Here is a 15,871-nt window from a genome sequence, read left to right on the forward strand (position 1 = left end):
GTAGTGTCCTTCTTCCTTTTTCAGGAAGCATTACCATTTTCAGAAAGCATCAAGCTTTCAGAAAGACGTCTCTTGAAGAACTCAGGCCAATTAGGACTGTTTGCACTGCAATTTGGGAAATACAGAGATAGAAAATATCTATACATAAATAGGAATTTCAAAATTGCCTTGGCTCTTTTCTGTAATGGATTTGAACAACTGTTTTGAACTGTAACTGTATTTGTGTAACAATTCCCAGGGTACTAACTGTGTTGCTTGAGCAGAGCAAATCCAGGTCCTTCCATGCTGAAAACACAAGTCCCACAAGATTGCCTATTTTCCCTAGACAAGCAGTAGCAGCAGCAGACACTGATTTTCCCTTACAGTGGGTCGTGTTCTACATAAGCAAGCTCTAAATTTTACTCTCAATGCTTTAGATGATGAGAAGGGAAGGTGAAGCAGTTGGCCAGACATTAACTTGTCTGTGTTCCGGGTGAACCCCTGATTGCTGGCGTTAATAAAACATGCAGCAGAAGGTGGCCCTCAAATTCTAACTTTGCTTATTTTTTGATAGTCTGCAAATAGAAAGGCCACTGTCTAGGCATGAAGAAGACACAGCAGCCTCAAAAATGCACTAAGCTATGGTTCATATGTTTTTCAGCTATGCTGTGAAATCCAAACAAGTTGGCAAAATGGATCAGCCACTAGAGTTGAACAGAGTTGAACTGCTGGGGCCCTGCAGTTATGTTCAGTTTAGCTATGAGTTGTGCTGGGAGGCATTATGTGTTTAAGGTCCAAGCACAAGATGGTGACACCTGGCATTTCCTAGAAGATGATGGCTGCAGGTAGTGGCAGAGCAACTGTCTGTGATGCAGCAGTACCAGTCTTAATACAGGATGACTGCAAGTGCCCAGAGGTTTGTTCCTGTTCAGTTACTGCATTTCTGCTTTGTATTTGGAGCAAACACTCCTCCCTAGATAACTGCAAGTAGGATGTCCCAGGAGCTGCAGGGAGCCCTAGTAGGAGTGTCTCGGGACACATAGGAATTGTCATCAATGACAGAAGGTACCATTCAAAGGAAAATGTGAATTTGAAGTACGTCGTTTAAAGATGTCTCATTGGAAAAAATGTGCCTTCATCTGCAGTTACTGATTTTTGTCCAGAGAGCCAATCACTACACACTATGTCTGGGTAATATAAATTACTTTCTTGATAAATTAAACCCTTGAGTGTTGTTTTTGTTGTTGGTGGTGGTTTTTTACTTTGAACCATATTAAAGGAAAAGAGGGTATTGATTTGACCTGGCAGGTGGTAAAGGAATTTATCCAGGCTGCAACCTCTTCAAGTTCATCCTGTTTCAGCTTTCCTATTTTAAAAGCATTAACCATTTCCTCTGTGCCTGGCAGTCAGGGAAGAGAAACCATGGAATGCAATGAAATTACTTTATTTCTTGGGAGGCAAGTGGGAGGAGATGAGGGTTTTAGTAATGACTTCAAAGTTGTTACCATCTCATCTCTGATGCATATATGAGGTTAAGCACCTTGGAAAATGCTGTATATATTCTCTGTAGAATACAGTCTTGAAGCTCTCTTGAGAAAATTGTCTACACTGAAATCAGATCTGAAAAGCATCCAAATCACACAGACAGGGAGAGGAAATGTCATGTAAGGAAAACAGAAGAAAAAGTACCTAAATAAGAGGTTTAATTCAAAATCATTCTTGAAAAGTAAGGCTACTGGAAAACAAGGAAGGGGATAATAAACTGCAATCTCAAGGCCTTCATTAAAAGCAAACTAGAGATCATGAAAGCATTTTTTAGGAATCAGAGAATATCTGTGTAGTAGTAGTATTAAAACCTTAAAGATTAAAATAATCTACAATTATGGGTATTTATAATGCTGCACTTATATGTAACACTTTGTAGAAACAATGAAACTGATTTTATGTGCATTAACCTGAGCACCTGAAATGCACTTGCAATGCCTGTTCAGTGGGGGGAGGGTTTTGAGCTCCCTTAAATGTTACTTCTGCCATGAAAAGAAAATCCTGAAAACAGCAGAATATTTTACATATAAAGATTGTTGAATCAAGAGCAGAAGACAGGCGTCACAATGTTTTGGGCTTAAGTGTAGAAATTCACTTTCTCAAGATCAAGTCTGGCAAGGCAGCTGTAAAATTCTTGCTTCTGACAAATTCCCCTGATGTCTCTAAGGAAAAGTTTTTATTTTTTCAGCATTTTCTTGAGGTATACTTTATGCTAAGGCTCTGCTGATAAAATGGTTGCATAACAGATGCAGATTTGCTCATGGTACACTGTAAGGCAAGTGACAACACACTGATTCCCAGAAATATTTTGCACCCAAATGATGTTTGTCACTTTATATTCCATACTCTTCATCCCACCACTCCTGCCTAGATGATGGATTGGACTCGGCTCCTGCTGCAATGATGTGTGTGATGACTTTAGCTGCAGTGCAGAAGTAAGACTCCATGAGCACCTGTCACTTTTCTTAGGTTAAGGTTGCAAAATAAAAGGTGTAGCCTTACTACAAAACAAAACTACCATGTTACGTGGGCTTGTCATTCAATGTGAGCAGAACTCCATTATCATCTATACTTACAATTATTATAATTTGGTTATGATAAACAAAGCTGTGAAATAAAAGGTTAGCTTTACATTATTCGTCTGCTTCTTGAAATGACACTTACTGTTGCTGGAATTCCATGTTTATCACATTCCACAGACTGCCAAGCCAAATCTGCCCTAATTTGTAAGAAATTATAAATTCAAATTGGTTTATGCCAGTCCTGACAACTTCACCAGGAATCTAAAAGCCCACGTGGTTGGCAGCTTCACCAGAAAGAGAGTTTTTTAAAGTTTTGGGGGAGGAATCAAGTAAACAGGGCTGTAGGTACTAGATAATGCAGAAAGAACACCATCCTTACTCTGCTGAATGCTAACAAAGTTGGGGGGAAGCATGGGAAGGATGATAATCACTGGAAGCTGCAGATGTGATTCTGGAGAGATAAATGGATTTTGATTAAATATCAGGATGCATTTTCTCTTTTTTTTTCCCATCTTACTGTTTACAGAATGACCCTTTGGGTGCAATCCCAAACCCTGCTGAAGACTGCCATCAATTCAGTAGACTCAGTATGACACTTTCTAAATTACTTTATTCTGTTTAAAAGAATGCAGGCAGTAAGAGCACTTTTTGACACTTTGGTGAAGTCAGAGTATCTCTAGTCACACTTGAATGCAGCTGCTTGAGACTGTATGTCCATTTCATTTTAGCAAAACAAATTGATTTCCTGAATGCAGTAAGAAGAGGTTAAGACTTAGTTCCAACTCTGCATGCTAATACCAGGCAAAGAAAAATCCATGTCTATACACAAAAATGTAAACCAAAGAAGAATTGAAGGGTTTTTAATCACATCATTAAGCCATCCTGATTATATCATTATAATGTAAGCAGCATTTATGGAATAAGCAATTCAGGACACAGACAGACCTAAAGCCTTTCCAGTGTGTTCAATCACAGGGAGAAAAGTTACACTTATAATTCAACTCCCCTGAAGATGTCATTATCCACCACCTGGTTATCCTATTAGAAAACTGCATTTCTGCCCTCAGATTTCTAGACTTTCTTACCTTAGTTTTTAACAGACTGCACCTTTAGGAAAGGAATAAATCAGGGTCTGTTGTATTTACTTCAGCCTTTAAATGTCCAGGACTGTGCATAATGACTGTGGGTGGAGAGAGAGAGAGGAAAGTCCATCCTGCAGCCCTTGGGAAGTAATCTTCCTGTTGCTTTGCAATCCAGCCACAGCTGTCCATGTTGCTCTGAGCTCTTTGTGCCTGAAGTGCCAGTGGTTTTGATATGGTACTTAAGTAGGGCTGCTCACCCAGAACACACCTCAGCTAAGGCTAAGATCTCTGCCTTCACAATAACATTGAACTAAAAAGAACAATAAATTACACCTGTTTCCCCAAGTCAAATGGCTTTTCCCATTGAAAATGATAGAAATCTTCATTGCTACATCTTGGTGGCCTTTCAGTGAAGTTCTTTGCCATCTATTGTGCCAGGCTTATATCCAAGCAAATCAACAACTATTCCTTACTCAGCTCTGACTTCCTAGCCCATAGTACAAACATTCTCCAAGGTGTTGACCTCTTCCACCATGTTCCTTTTTGGCTTTTTCTTAATCTCTTGTCTCACTTAGAAACACAAAAAGCACCACACTGCATTAGGTTAAATGCAAGTTTAGCGCAGAGCAGGGACTCAACAGAATGCATTAGCCAGCATTTCAGGAAATGGAGGTATCCCATGATATAATAAAAGTACAGTGATAAAACAAATGCAGCTTTCCAGCAATTAGCTGTTTAGGAGCCGATATTTGGGAACTTTTACTGGATCACAGTGTTTAATACTCAGGAAGTTGATACTTTTTATTTCATCTAATATCTACTTTTTAGTCCTCTTGGCCTTTTCTTGCAAAGAGCACTATGACTTCATTTTGAATATTGTAAAAAATACCTCCTTTTGTGTTGTTTTTATTTTAATTCACTGTTGATAATATCACTGGATATCTTCTCAGCCCCAAGGACAAAAAAATTGCATGTAAGAATTCCCAATTCACCTTCCCTAAACCATTTATAATACCAGAGGCTTTTATCATATTACTTTCTCATCCATCTCTTTTTCAGACTGGAAAGCCGAAGTCTGTCTTTGCTGTTGTGACTCTTTGATCACCTTGCAGCCCTTCTCTATCTCATCTCCAGCTTTCTAATACCTGCCTTGAGGCTGCTGGGGAAGAACTATACACTCCTTCAAGCTGTGGAAGCATTGTGAATTTATTCAGTGACATAAGAACATTTTCTGAGTTTACTCCATCCCTTTCTCAATAGTTCATAGCGTTTCATTTGTTCTTTTGACCTTCCATGAGCATGGATCAGATGTTTCCAGAAATCTATTCACAGTATTCCAAAATTTGTTTCCTGGATAGCAATAGCTAATTTAGCAACTGTTAATATATAGGAATAGTTTGATTTATTTTTATTCCATTTGCATTACTTTTAACTTATGAGCATTAATTTTCATTTGTCATTATTTTATATGGTTACACAGTATTATGAGATTCTGCTACAGCTCTTTGCAGTCAGCTTTAGATTAGACTGTTCTGAAAAATTTGTTATCAGCTGCAATCATCTCAATACAGTATTTATCCCCTTTTCCAGCTCTTTCCAGCTCTCATACTTTCCATTCTCTGAACCACACAGATTTTTCTAGAACATGGTCATCGCCCCCTTCTCAGTCCCTTTCTAGGCTTCCTTCTCAGAACACCATGAAAAAAAAGATGCTCCTGAGTCTCCCATTCAGTTATCACATCTACAACAGGCTGTCTGTGTGGGATTCATCCCACCTAACTTTAGATGGTGACATCTATTTCTGAGCCAAGTTCTCTCTATAATCAAATAGAGAGGAAATAGGCAGTGCTACAGTGCAAGTGATCCAGCTCTAATGTAAATGTCTAAAATGCATCAGATGATTCATGTCCTAAAAGTGTTTATTCCTCCTCATTGACTCCAAGGGAGTCTACAGTGAGTGGAACAGATGCAGATTATCTACGTCAGAGGCAGAGACATCATAAATTAGGTGAGAAGAATTCTGCTTTTCCCACGCAGATCTCACTGGGCTGCAGACACATAATTTTTCTGATGGACTAAAGATCCAAGAATCACATTCTTTAAAGACCTCATAGCTGGAATAGGGGAGGACTGGGCTTACCAGAAGTCTACAGGGCAGCACCTTTGTGATTTCCCACACAAGGAAAATGCTCCCTTTGCCCTGTATGCCACATGGCAAGGGGCCCACATGTAGACAGGAGCTGGTCCACGCTCCCTAGAACCTAGAGGCTATAGCTGTGCACTGGCAATATTTCACATGCCCTGTCCCCCATTCCTGCATTATCCTGGCTCCAGAATGCCATAATGTCACCACAGTTACTATGAGAATGCTTTGATTTTCTGCTTTTTCCTTGGAAACATGATTTGCATCATTGCATCATTTCTTGAGCATCGTGTCTTCCACAGAAAGAACACAATGGATATGTGTACTTCAGCTTCTCTGCCATCTTACCATCCTTTCCATTCCAAATCACCTGTCACAGCAATCAGGAGTCATGTCTGGCAGGGCATCATTCACTTACAGCTTTCAGCTTCTTCCCTGTAGAAGTTAATGGTAAAAGCTACATTTCTAAAAAAGGAATGTTCCCACAACAGTCCACTAAGGTAGCTAATATAATCCTGAGACACTTTGTAAAGTTACCTCTGAGGTCTGTTTTACAGACAATAATACAAAGGAAAAGTGCTGAACTCAGGGTTTACAAAAAAAGAAGAGAAAATATTCTAAAAAAATCATATTCCTTTTCCTTTATGTGATATTCACCAGGGCACAAATATCCAGGGAGAATCTTCTTCTAAAGCTTTAAAATGTTACTGCAAATTAATGTGCAGTGGCTAATACCCTTAAGCAACTGAACTACTCTGAAAACATAGATTATAAAAATACTTGTTCCTCTGTCAAGGAAATATTCACAAAACATAGCCTATAAAAAGTCTTTAAAATTAGATTTCTTTTATCTCCAATTAGACTACAAGGCAATCTTCTGACCCTAACTTGGATTAAATACTGTCTGAGATAAGAGCAATGAAGCAATAAGATAAAATATAGTGGATAGACAATACTACTGCTTACCTCAGGAGAAACAGAAATATTGAAGATAATAACAACAAAATCTTGTATTCATTTTTATTTTATTATAATCTTCTTCAGTACAGCTGAATGTGGAAGACCCATGTCCTCTCCAGACAGGAACCACTGGACGTGGTGTTTGGCTTGGATTTCTTGCTCAGAGACTGGTGAGCAGTGCCAGCCCAGGAACGGCAAAGGAGAGCAGCTATTCTCCCAAAAGAAAGCTTGAACCAAGAGAAGAGATAACAATGGATTATTTAAGACTATTCCATGATGAAAAGGACAGAATGTCATTAATCTAATTACCTAATTTTTAATCTAACATTTAACAGAGAGATCCTGTACATTTTCCACATGAGTAATGGGAGAGACTTTGCAAAATTGCTTATATACTCCCAGAAACCATCAGAGCAATGAGATAGAAAGCACTGGAATTCAGTGTAAAGCTCTACCAAATTCCTGATAACTAAAACTTTAAGAAACTATGACAGGGAGATGGAGGCTAAGCTAATATAATGAGGTATATGAAGAAAAATCACATGATTGCTGTAATGTTTCTTTATGAAGGAAAAGTTCTTCTGTGCCCAGTGGTAAAATGTGGATGTCCCAGCTGAGTGCTGTCCATTTTACAGTCAGTGGAGAAAAAAAAGATATTCTGGGGTATGATTAATTTTTTCTTAAATTAGACCCTTAAATTAGGACACAGCTGTGGAACCCCCCATATCCAGAATCGTATCTTGTGAGCAGCCTACCGTCCCTGTATTCCTACTGCTCATTTTTATTAAGGCATTTTCTAGCTATTACTGAATGCAAATGATGTGTCTCAAGATCCTTATTATTTATCATTCAGAAAATCTCATTGAGCTGCATTCTTGTGTAACTGCTTAGGATCTGCACAAATGCTAATGGAGGACTCTTATGCTTGTCTGAAATTGATTCCTCTCTGCTACGTAGAAGAGCTTTCCATGGAGCTTCTTCTCCCCAGAGTTATTCATAGAGCTTATTCTTCCCCCATAATTATTTTTTATCTTAGGAAGTTAACAGACTTGCAGTTACAAACTTGAATTTTGGAATTAAGTATATTTTATATGCCATGTCTAGAATGAAATATATATGATAAATTCTCTCCCTCATTAGAGGCTATTTCAATAGTCTGAGGCCTGGCCCTTTTGGCATCCCACATGTGCCATGTGCCCCAGGGACTAGGCTTCACAGTCATTATTAACAACTTTAATTTATGTAAATACAGAAAAAAAAAATTTTTTAAAAATTTAACATTTTTCTTGTTTCAAGGGAGGCAACTGAAATCTAAATTAAATTAAAAGCATATAAGGCAAGTTTTAGGAATCCTTCTTTTGAGTTTTTGAAGATTTCACTGATGTTCTGGGGTATTTTTCCAATCACATAAATGTGCTTTTCAGATATTGTAATAAAATTTACAGAAGTGGCTAAAAGTTTTCTCCATTTTGCCTACCAGGAAATGCATTCATCGCATTTTAAGCACTTAATTCTTGAGTGTTCAGAACTAGTTACATCAGATGAAATCCTGGAAAAGTTCCTTTTAACTACAGCAGGTCCAAATTTCACCCCAGGCTAGATTTTCAGAACAGCTGGTTCCTGACTCTGAGAGAGATCAGAGAAGTGCTCAGAGATGCAAAAAATCTGGGTCTAGATACAAGAACCTCAGGCTGAGCAAAAGCAAAGGCATCTCACTTCAAGCACTGCTTTTGAAAATTTGCCTGCACATGTAGGAATTTATCACTTTCAATGATCTACTCATGATCTGCCCACTGGGCTGCAGAGGCTTACCCTGAGATTTCTATCACAGTTACAGCTAAGGTAAAAAGCCCAAAATGGCCTTTTATCAATACAGCTCTTCTTGTAATTTGAGTGCTTTGGATTGCTTATTGCATCTTTGCCTCATGCAGGCCAGACCCAGAGGGAGGCAGAGGATCTTGACAGAGATCAATAATGTAGTTTAGACAAGGCATTACGGGAGCGTCTGTCTGCTTTGGTATCTCCCTCTGCCTTTCCAGAGGGGATAATGGGCTTTGACATCTTGCCAGCCCTGCCATCCTAGAGAAGAGTTCATTGCTAGTTCAGCTCTGAGTGCCTCCTGTTTATCCACCATCAGCCACCACACTCTTAGGAAATTATTTCTGTCTGGTATTTCCATCCTGAAAAGCTACCTTACAATGCACAAAACAGTGTTCTTACTTGCACAGCTCATGGTGATCTCCCAGGGAATAACTCCTGCATTTTTCCCCTATGCATGGGACAAATAAGTAGGAAGCTTTCTACCTATTCTGAGTATGATGCATATTTTAATTTTACTTACTCCAAATATTTTTTTTATTTTATTTTTGTATCTCTTGACTTTTATATATTAAGCAGCAGTCTTCTGAAGCAGCTACTTCCCGGCAAAGGGAAATCTGAATCCACTGAATAAATCCTTGATGAAACAAAATGCTGAATTTTCTGTATTGTCTCCTGGAAATGGTTGTCAGTGAGCTTGACAGCAAAACAGTATCAATAAAATTAACAACAGTTGAAGAAAAAACTAAGAGGTGAAGTAAAGGTGAGGCTTGCAGGCAGCAAATTAAATGGAAAATCAGGAAAACCTCTTTTTCTCACAGTGTGTGCAGGAGGAAAACATTTTTGCAGCAGTACTTTAAAGGTGATGGTAAAGAGAATGAAGGCAAATTCCACCAGAAAAAGTAAATGAAGAAAAACAGGAGCAGGTTTAGACAGCTAGGTCCAGATTCCCAAATAGGTTGGAAGATGCCATGTTATCAGTGACATGCTACTGTGAAATATTTATTTTCTCTGCCCTCCCCAATGCTCTTCATGTCTTATGTCTTGTGACCACTTCCAGCACCTCACTGTAATTATCCCCAGGAACTCTTTGTCCTGCTGTGCCATTTCACCTGTTCCTGATATTCCTGGAAACCCTGGGAGCTGTAAATGTGCTCCCGAGGCAAGCCTGCTGCAGCACCAGCAAGAGCCTGGCACATACCTGCAGCTGCAGCTCCCCCACCAGCCTGATTCCTCCATGCTCAGAACATCCTGTGTAAGGCAGTGTGCTGCTCTATTCTGTCATGCTTTTTCCATATTCATCCACTTTTTTTTCAAACCCCCAAGAAAATTGTGAGGGAAAAAAATCTGCTTTTACAGTTTTCCTAAAAATTCTTTTCTTCTGCCTGTCCCTTGCCATGCAAGGCCTTTGCTAAGTTAGTGATGTTCTTCTGAATATGGCTTTATACTTCCTCAGTTTATGCATGACTTCGTCAAAACTAGTGTGCGCTTCCTCCCAAAAACTCCTTGTTCTATTCTGGTTTGTTACCCATCCTCCTTCATGGCATTGCAACTCAAGTGAGTTATTTAGGGCAGGGACACTGTGTTTCCATTTCCACTACAGAAAGCTTACTAAGTTCTCCATGACTATAAAATAACAATTTTTCCATCATACTTAGTTGGGACAAGGTTAGGGGGCTCCAGAGAGGCTGGTCACTTCAAGTCCTGCAAGCCCTGCTTCTGGGCGTTGTCATTCCACAAAGCATTCCTTCAAATGAGAATTTTTGTGGCTGGGTGCCAGAAAATTATGCAATGTCTGTAAAATGTGAGGCACGGAATGGATTAGTACTTTGTCTGTCAGCTGAAAATTTGGGTTATTTTCATGTTCTGGGATAAAGGTGGTTCAAAGAAATGGTGAAGCTGCTACAAACATTCTGTTACTGTTTGTCTGTTCCGAGCTAACGCTGAAATATCTGTGGCAGTGCTGCTTCTGTTCCACCACTGTGTAGGCAAAGGATCACTGCAGGAGATGAGAAAGTGGGACACACGATCTGCAGCCCACTTCAGCCCAGGAAGTTGTGCAATTAGTTTAATTCAAAGTGATAATTGACCAACTCATGACTATTCCTAGGATAAAAAGAGCAGGAAAGATGGTTTGGTGCTAACTGTGTCTCAGCCACTTCAGGACTTCTGGTTATCTTCTTTATGTATTTAATTAAATACATTTGAAGGACAAATCTAGAGGCTAATGAGCTTTTGCCACTCCCATTGAAATTAAAAGCAGCTGCACATGTTCCTGAGATTTTGAAAGAAATATATTCATCTCATAAAAGTACATTAGATGACCATTAAAGTTCTAAAACATGACAATAAAAGCAAATACATTTATAATTAGTGATGCCCCTCATTCCTTAGACACAGTCTGGTGTCCCCACTACTCAATCAATGCTTTGCTCTTACTTTGTACTTTCTTAATTTTGCCTTCATGTTTGCATTCAGAGTTCTTCTGGATGAAAAGTACTATAAATAAGCAAGCTGATATTACTGCTGACCACGGCCTGTGACATCTTCCCAAAGCTTCTTGTTTTCCTGGGTGTCAGAACGATCTGAAAGGAACTGGTTACATGAGTGATGGGTGCTTATCTTCATCTGGGCAAGTTGCTCTAGAATAAATACTGGAATTTGAGACAAAGATTTCATCCTGTCCATTTAGGGACTTGTAAATGCAAAACTATTTCATGTCAAAGGTAGAGAGTGATGATGGTGCCAAATGATGGGACAAACCCCAGTGGTACATGACTGATTGCTTTGGGAGACAAAGCTTATATTTATCTTGAAAGGTAGATTATAAAAAATATTGGCAGCTCACCTCTGAATATACACTCTATTTCACGTGACTGGAATTACAGTAAAATGTATCATATTAAGGGAATTAAAAGGTGATGATTATACTGACAGAGGCACAGGAAAGAGACAAACAGATTATTTTAGTGGGCACAAAGATTCACTATCTTGAAAATCTAGACAAAGTACATAAAGTAAGTGTTGAAAATATAAGTATTTTCATATCAATAGTGATAAATAATGCTGTAATACAGTAGTTGCACAAACTAGTGTGTCTCTGCAGACCTTGAATAGACTGATAGGATAAACTTGTTTGAACAAGCATATGTTTTATCACAGTCATAAGCACTGAATGTGGATTCTGAGACACGTAGACTGAGATCTAGGAAAGCATGGATGCTATAAATATTGTAGAGGTCCCAGCATGTAATCAGTTAAACGTGTGTTGCCTTGTATCAGCAAAGAGGAACTTCTATTGCTATAGCTAAGGCAGTATTATCATTGTTTGAGATCAAGGGAATTTCAAACACTCGTATTTGCACATCAAAGAGACACTGACAGATGGGATAGAGCCCAATGAAAGATTCAAGATGCAGAAAATGTATTTTCTTGTGTCTCTCAGTGTAAGTGATAAACTCCAGTTTTGCTTGTTGTGAACTGATAAAGTGTCAGCAAGGAACTGGAGACTGAAGGAAATTGTCACTGTAGGACTCCCTGATTTCCTATCGCAGGCATTAAAGTACTGTGCATCATTTAGAAAAAGGAGTTGCAAGAGCATAGCCTAGAGACAAAATCATTTGGAAAGGTTTTCACTCCTTTTTTGTCAGTATCTAGGTAGTATTCTAGCCAGCTACCATGGAGCTGACACTGAGCTGCATGAGTTACTGCTTCCTTGAATGGAGAAGGCAACAAAAGTACCACAGCTGGGCAGCTCCCAGCAATAACCAGCATTAGAGCAGTGGAGAAAAAGGAAGATATGAGGTTGCATTTGCAACCATTCTTCCTTCCCTGCACTGAAATCTTCCAACAGGGACAAAGGAGTAGGAGATTGAAACAGAGGGAAGACTCTGGAGTCATACATCACAAAGGTACATCATGAAGGATGCAAAAATTCAGGAATAAGAGGAAAAAGAATAAGAAACAGGATAAGGATACCTCACATTCTAGAAGAGTTGCACTGTTACAGTGATATTAGCATAAAAAGAAGATAATCTTTTCTTAAGCAGTAAGAAATGTGTGACTTTGATCAAATTTTCCTGTCTCCCAGCCCTGTCAGTTCTTATAGGGGTCAGAAAGGAATGAGGGGCTGCGGATTGTAGCAAGAGCAATATTCTTGGCTACCCTGACACTTCCTCTCCTCTCTTTTCTTGGTCTCAGCTTCTTGTATTTCCTCTGCATGCCTCAGACCTCGACTTGGTGTCTCTTACAGAGTTATGTAAGTCACCCATCTGGAAGCAGCATGTTGTGCAGGCAAGGAAAAGATGCTGCTGCTTTGAAATTTAGATACAGAGGGAAAAAATGTAACTCAGACACTGTGGCTGAGAAACATTGGCTGGTTTAATTATTTTTCACACTTTACCTCCATTGACTGAAGAACTATGGAAAATTTATCTACTCTTACACATTTACAGTTACTCTGTTTTAGCTGTTTTTCAGTATTAGACCTCTGACTAATTTTTTTCCCACTGTCTCCTTTCACAGTAATGAGGTTCTATTTGCAATACATATCAACATATTTACTATAATTATATGCATATCAATACAACTAAGACATGGCTGAGAACACATATTCTGCTTTTGTTTACTGTGTTTTTCCTGTTTGTTTCTTCTGACCCTCAAATGTGATGCTGCAGAATCTTTCCTTTTAAGTGAGATGTGGTAAATTCTGCCCTCTTTTACCACAATCATAAGCAGGACACCAGTTTCCTTAGCTCATACTCTTTTATTTTCTGCCTTCCCAGGTTTCCTTTTGCCTCAAACCAAGCCCTGCATGGATGCAATCATTTGTCTGTCCAGGTGACTCCCAGACCAGGATTGTTAAAGAAACCAAGCAATTACCCAGCAGCAAATACAGTATCTCTGTTTTTGTCAACCCTTCTGCTTATTTCAGACACAAAGCACCCAAGGAAAGACAAGGTCTTTCTTGTGCCTATAGTGGCACAAAGGAAATTTTTTTTCTGAAAGTGCTACTCCTTTCCAAATGCCTGCACAACAGCCTCAAAGGAAAGTTAATAAGTAAAGGCAGAGGTGACAGCTGGGAGAGAAAAGCCAATGCTGTGGGAGAGAATAGATTGTCACTACCTACAGGAAGAGGTTACCTGTGCTCTTCATCCAAGTTCTTCAGGTTCACTTTCTCAAATTATGTATTCTATACTCTTGGAAATAGCATTAGTGACTCAGATTGCTGAGGACTCTGCTGTTTTCTGAGTGTCTACATACTGAAATTTGCATTTCTGGCTTTAAAATTAAATCACAGTATCATATTTGGCACAGTGCTTGGAGAAACTTTTCCAAACAATGGCTACACAATGCAGCTGCCTCTCAGTGAGAGGGTACAATTCCAGGAGAATTTCAAATCTCAACAAACTTAAAATTCTGTTGGCATTCTTCTGGCTTTTTAGTGCGCTTCAAAATCTGATTTATATTAAAAATAGAATTTGTCTCATTGGCATAACAATTTTGTGGTCTCAAGATAATAGTCAAGGTAGAATATAGACATTATCATGATTATAAAATACACAAACATTAATAGGAAATCTTGGTTTGGATAACAATGCATTAATGAATAACAGAAATAACTCTTGAGGGATCAATTATCAATTCTAAGAAAAATCAAAATATTTGGAATATAGAATACTTCTTTCATGCTTGTCATTAGTACAAGGCCCATCAAGACTGCTGAATTTATCCTAAGCTCTGCTGGTAACAGATCAGATGATCACAGTAACACAGAATTATTTTTCATTGTATGGGCAGGCTCTTATAAACTAAATCTTTAGAGTTTGACAGCTGATTTCAAGACAATTACCCTGGAGACTTCCCTTCACTTCAGGAACTCGGCTCTCTGTTGCATGCAATCGAGGCAAAGCAATGTTCCTCTTCTGTCCATTTTTCAAAAGCCTCGAGAAATGTTTGATTGGACAAAATAGCTCCAGTGTATCCAAACAGAACTGTCTCTTTTTTTTTGCTTCATTACTAGAGAAATCTAACTATTCAATAGTCTACATTGTCATGTGCAAGATACATGTATAATTCTGAGCTAAGTTCATTGAAAATACTAATACTTTAAGTCAGACACCTTGAGCAATGGCGTTTCTACATTGGTCAGAGAAAAGTTTTCATTTACAACTTTCAAATATGTTGCCAAGGCTAATGTGATTTCATAGCCAGGGATAATTTATTTCCAGCTCTAGTTCTCCAACATTCAAATATCAAAACCAGGCAATAAACTGAGTATGGGCAGTGATGTTCTTATCTGAAAATAAGGGCTCACCAAGAACATCTCCAGAGTGGGCAGTAGTTCTTTGCTTCACTTTTTTAAAGGTTTTGCTTAATGGGAAACTGGGCCTTCCATCAGGATGTGATTTCTACCTACATTGCAGACTACAGATTGAGGAAAGCCTGTGCCTCAACTGACACCCATTCCATCCAAACCGTTTTCTTTTCCAGTTCAGTGGTCTTCTTTCTTATGACTCTCTGGTTGATACTTCTCTTCCTCCCTTGAAAATCACATTTTACCATGAAAGTTACTGCATTTGACACCAAATATTAGCTGACAAATGTAACTCTACTCCTGAATTATTCAGTATTCTTTGGTATTGATTTCTTCTTTATTCCTACTCCAGCATACACAAAGCTAATTATTTTGTATCAAGCCTGCATCATCATCAAGATTAGGAGGCAGTTCTTAGTTTTCTGTATTGGCTGACAGTTGCTTTCCATGGACCTTAACAGCCTAGTAGAGAGAGAAGACCATGCAGTCTACATCACCAGCGTAGGCAGTAGCAGTAATTTTGATCCAGTTGCACTGAAAACTGACATATGCTGTTCTGTAGATGCAAAAATATTCATATACTCTTTATTAAAATTCTGACCTCAGTTTTTACTTCAGATAACAGATGCATCATGATCACACTGTGTTTTTGCCAAATATATTCTCTATATGATCTTCATTAATACTAGAGGTCCTTTCAAGCTTCTCTATGAAATTAAGAAGCACTAGTGAGAAGAAAAATATAAAATATGCCCTAAAAATGCTCAGGCATGCCAGCAAACAGTCTGTTTATCACTTAAAAGCTAACTTTTTGACCTTTCTTTCAGCCATCGCTTCTTTCAAGCTGTTCAAAATACAGAAGCAATGAAAGCAAATCTCCTGAGACGGAAGGTGAGCCATGAAAGAAAGAGTATAGTAGAGGAAACAGTCCAGGAATACATGCATATATGATGTGATTGCTGGTGTTTTAGGTGAAATGGGCAAAGGTGAAGTGAAATGGGAAGAA

General features: G+C 38.7%; 1 long non-coding RNA gene across 8 annotated transcripts in view; it reads right to left on the reverse strand.

Moving 5' to 3' along the window:
• Positions 1-3,153: 3,153 nt before the first annotated feature.
• The window catches only part of LOC107212054, a 75,482-nt gene continuing 62,764 nt past the window's right edge, over positions 3,154-15,871 (reverse strand). For all 8 annotated transcript variants that reach the window (XR_001524383.3, XR_004496166.1, XR_004496165.1 and 5 more), the window contains 2 exons: positions 6,738-6,958; positions 3,154-6,206 (listed from right to left, as the gene is read on the reverse strand). This is a non-coding gene — a long non-coding RNA (uncharacterized LOC107212054). The remainder of the gene's footprint in view (positions 6,207-6,737; positions 6,959-15,871) is intronic.

This window comes from Parus major, chromosome 1 (assembly GCF_001522545.3).
Source record: "Parus major isolate Abel chromosome 1, Parus_major1.1, whole genome shotgun sequence".
Lineage (NCBI taxonomy): Eukaryota > Metazoa > Chordata > Aves > Passeriformes > Paridae > Parus > Parus major.